Source organism: Coenobita brevimanus, chromosome 61 (assembly GCF_032717465.1).
Source record: "Coenobita brevimanus isolate Jiangsu-jjx chromosome 61, ASM3271746v2, whole genome shotgun sequence".
Classification (NCBI taxonomy): domain Eukaryota; kingdom Metazoa; phylum Arthropoda; class Malacostraca; order Decapoda; family Coenobitidae; genus Coenobita; species Coenobita brevimanus.
Window position 1 is genome coordinate 21,037,857 of NC_137014.1, and position 4,986 is coordinate 21,042,842.

At 43.1% G+C, this 4,986-nt stretch overlaps 1 pseudogene; it reads left to right on the plus strand.

Annotated features, from left to right (window-relative positions):
* Positions 1 to 649: 649 nt before the first annotated feature.
* Positions 650 to 979, plus strand: LOC145403704 (Y-box factor homolog pseudogene; annotated as a pseudogene).
* The last annotated feature ends 4,007 nt before the right edge of the window (positions 980 to 4,986 follow it).

Below are 4,986 nucleotides of genomic sequence, written 5' to 3' on the forward strand. Positions count from 1 at the left end.
ATTGTTTCTGACCAAAAGCGAGAGTTTTAGCAAAAAAAATTTGGGTCCAAAAATGGTCGGGATTGGGGGGTACCATTGGTGAGAAAGTGGTCGGGACGGGGCGGGTTAAACAGCTTGAGTTGCTTCACATTTGATGCTTATAGTGCATCCTTGGACTCATATCGGAGGATCAAGTCCCTCATTCACAATTCTCCAGTGGGCGAAGTCAACCACCATAGAAACCATGCTTGCAAAAAAAAAAAAAAAAAAAAAAGGAAAAAAAAAACACATGGGTCGGACATGTGTTCTGCGTGCCTAAGCACGTCCTTCTTTGCCAGGCTCTGGATGGCCATCTCCCTGCTTTATGTTGCATCTAAGGGGGACAGAAGAAGAGATAAAAAGATAATATAAGGACGACTCTGAAGAAAAGCAACACTGTACCAAAAGATCTTGAAACCAATGCTTCAGACAGAGAACAATGGCGAACCTTATCCCGAAGAAGCTCGAAACTTGGCCAGAGAAATGCATAGACATCGAAAGCACAAACAAATCAGAGCAATGAGAGAGGAGAGAGAGAGAGAGAGGCAGAGAGAGAGAGGAGAGAGAGAGAGAGACAGAGAGAGAGAGAGAGAGAGACAGAGAGAGAGAGGAGAGAGGACGACCAACAGCCATGGACGACACATCTCCTGCTATTGCCTGTGACCCTTTGAGGGGGGCATCCAGCAGACCACAGTCTCCAGCGGCCCAGAAGGTCAGAGGGACCGTGGTTTGGTTTAATGTCAGGGCGGGGTACAGATTCATCAAGGGCCAGGACACTGGCACAGACGTTTTTGTATATCGCCAGGCCGTCATTAAACCAAACCCACGGCACCTCCAATGCTCCCTTGGGGATGTAGAGATGATGGAGCTTAGTCTTTTTGGGACTTTTAAGGGTCCTGAAGCTCGGGATGTTACTGTGCCAGAAGGTGTGGCCGTGCAGGGTTCTGTCCATGCACAGTGACATCTCACGGCCCAGGGACACCAAGCCAGGGATCATACAAGTCCTCGGGAGATAAGCACCATTGCTGAAATATGCATTACGATGACAAAGGCTTTTTGTGGGGGTAATAAGAGGGATTTGCGTGTTCTCCCCAAGATCTTTGAGGAGGATGAGCTGCCTCGCCTTATTATCCTTGGGTGCTTTGCCTGCGATGTATGTTTTGCCCCTCACCGAGGGAGATGTCAGGCCCATCCGCCGCAGCCTACCACCCCCTGCACAACACTGTGGAAGAGACTGCAGCTGGAGGCTCCACTCAACAGGCAGAATGCAACTCCGATCACCAACCTGGCTCTGGAAATGAACACGGCAAAGACCATGGCAGAAGTACACCCTCCACCATCAGGGACTAAGGAGGGGCAGGACTCTTCTGAGTCCGCCATCATGGCTGAGGATGCGTTGACCGGCTCCTCGGTCGAGGAGGAGGTCAATGAGTCCTTCCCTCCTCCGGTAGTGGAGGGTAACCCATCTCGCCCTTCCATTATGGACCACACATATGGGCTAGATATATCCCCCTACCGACACTTCCTGACCCCCAATGCCCCATTCGGTCATACCAGCTAGGGGCCTCGATTTTCTCCAACCTCTACTATCTGGTCCGGGCTGACAACCTGGGTAAGGTGATTCGACCCGTGTTGTTTGTCGGGGGGGAGGAGGTGCATCTAGCCAATCTTAGAGCATTCTACCATATGCTCCCTCCACACTTGGCCCTCTAGACTGGCTTTTTGTTTTCCATTGTGTGTGTTAATTATTTGGCCTCTCACCTCTCATTGCAGGTGATGGCCATTGAAAAAAAATTCAGAGCTCCCCAAGCAAACCTGGACTTGGCATGGCAACTGTGGCAAAGTTTGCAGATCCAGGATTGGTTTTGCACAGTTACACAAGTTGGAACCAAAGAGAAAGAGAAACACAATACTTCTGGGTACTGTAGGTGTCGTCTTCTGTGGCAGTGTAGCTTTAATGTAATGTAAATGATGAGTGTGATGGTGTGTAGTGCTTGTATTGGTGGGTGGTGATTGTGATTGTGTGGTAGGCAGATGGTGCATATGGTTGGGAGTGTATGTCATGTGTGGTGAGGTGTGTGTGTGTGTGTGTGTGTGTGTGTGTGTGTGTGTGTGTGTGATAAGTAGTGGTGGTGGCGGCGGGTGTGATGGTAATGTGTTTGTTACCCGTCCCCCCTCGACAGGGGCTCAGGGATGGGTATTGTTTTCACTCGGTGTGTTTGTTTGTTTGTTTGTTTGTCTGTCCGTCTGTTAACAACTTTATGCGAAAATTACTGGTGCGATTTTGACTAACATTACCAAGATGATGGGCTATGACCTTCTGATCACCTGATTAAATTTGGGGGCAAATTGGTTTAAGGCCCAGGCTATAGGCCCCCAAAATGTAAATAAACGGGGACGGGTAAAAATTGCTTTATCGCCATAACTCCTTTCAAATTCGTCATATCGACATGAAACCAATACATAAAGTTGCTTCTTTCAAATCTGCGTCCTACAACATGCCTCACTACATCAGGGGGTTCACCCCCCAGTTAGTGGTGTGGGGGTCAATGTCAGGTGGGTCGGGCCTAAAATTTGAAATGGGCATAACATCATAAATTTCCACCCGATTTACTCCAGGTATGATATGCGACATCTTTGACGAGATATCCTGTTGTGTGTATACGTCAACCTAATATGCCTGACTGGGACGGGTTTACTGTGCCTTGGCACCGCTTCATTTTGTAGCTGTAATGGTGATGAGTGTTTGTGCTGTCCTTTTCTGCATCATGTACTCACAACATCGTGATTTACGATTACCTAGCGTCATCGGCTTTTCCCCATAATATGAGGATGTGATTCTCTTCATGCATCTATTTTTTCTAGAGTCGTAACCCCATCAATCTAAATATATCCTTACGTCATTTTCTTGCTACCACCAAGCGATTCTTTGTAGCACGGAGAGCACCCTGGAAACGAGGGGATGACGAATCCTACAACTAACCCCTCCAGTCCGTAAAGTGTCTCCCGCACTGAATAAAATTGTCATGGAGAATGCAATGGCAGCAGCATGTGGCAGAGACGATCAGCTGATCTGCACGGCAAAACTGCTACACCCGCCAGCTGTGCCTGCAAAATCAATCAAGGTGGAGCATCAAAAGCGTCAATGCGACAAACAATTTTTATTGAATTACAAGTTTTCTCTCTGCCTCTGCGTGACGTCCTTCGACCCAAGGGATATATTTTCTGATCTATCCTTTCATTACGGTGGTTTTCTCTAGCATGAATAAAGTTGTACGAAGCTGACAGGGATGCTGGTAATGAGATATTATTGTACATGAAAAGTTAACGAAGAAATACCATGTACATTGCTACTTTTCTATTTATTTATTTTTATTCATTTTTTTTTTTTTTTTGATCCGTCAGACAATAATATTCAGGTGAGAAAAATCCCTGCTCTGTAAGTGGTTCAGGGAGAAACCTGAATCTCTCTCTTTACGAAGTGTTTTCTTCTGCAATAAGTAAATTTGTTTGATGGTGGCAAAAATGTGTTTAAAAAACACCATCGTTCTGAAAATGTTAAAGGATTATGTTTCGCTTTGAAATATTCCTGACTATGATGTGGGTTTTGTAAGATAAGGTAATTATTTTCAAAATTTTAACATCTACGACACGTTATTTTCTCTTACTTATCTGTTTCTTTTTTATATTGTTAGAGGTCACTCCTACATCGTATCGGCTTATACAGTATTTCCGTTACATTTACTAAAGTTTGGCATGTCTAGTATGCATATCATGGGGGATCACTACTGGAGTCAGTTTGCTCTTAGGAGGCATGACGCCACTCCAAAACTTGAATAGAAAGTAGTGATTGCAATGAAAATTGATGAGCCTTTGTTGTGAGGCGAGAATGAGGCTTTTGGTCATTTGTGAAATCAGCCCTTGAGTCTGACTACACATGGCCATCGATTCAGCTGAGCGAGTTTAGAAATCTTGCCAGATTGAGAAAAAACGTGCTCTAACTCTATGACAATTATTTACAAATTTGCACTTTCGCCCCTCGTTTTCATTTCTCCCATACCACTTTTGTTTATCATAACTCAACCCTAATGACATCCAAAAAAGGCATAAGGACATTTTCCCTCTTCAAACATTCAAGCTCTGGGTTCAGCCATTTACATGCAAATTAAGTTTATGTGTTTGAAATGCGAAACATACAGACGAGGGTTCTGTTGCAAGTCTGAATGTGTGTCTCCATATATATATATATATATATATATATATATATATATATATATATATATATATATATATATATATATATATATATATATATATATATATATATATATATATATATATATATATATATATATATATATATATTGTTACATAGCCTATGATTTCATCATCCTTTGTGTAATTCTAACGTACAGTATGCTGCATGTTTGATCACGAGCGTGTTCTACCTCACTCCCCCCCTCCTCCCTTATAGTAGAGTAAGTCGTTCTTTCTGTTGTTCAGAGCAGGATTGTCAACTCTTTGTCCCCATGGCTTCATTTGCGCGTCCTTCTTACGAGTTGTATCAAGCTCTGCCGGCCCCTATATAATGAGTTCAGTCTCTACATTAATTGCCACTTAGATCTACTCCTCATTTTGTTCACATCTCTGTCCTCCCCTGTACAGTTGTTATTATTGTGAGTGCTCAGGAAGTCTCCAGCCATCTAGCAGCTGTGTAATTTGAATATAAGTGTTGTTGCATTTTTTCTTGTACTGTGTAGCATAAAGTTAATTTTTAGGCCTAGTGAGGTTTTTGTGATTCATGTGTTTTTGTGTTAGTCATTATTAATAATATTTTGTATCTGTAATAATATATCTTGCATGCACTGAGTATTATCTGGTTTCTCATTTTATCAGGGCTGACTTAGATAAATTTACTCTTGCTAATTTCGTGTTAATAGAGGCTATTGCAGTTAGTCAAATATTTAA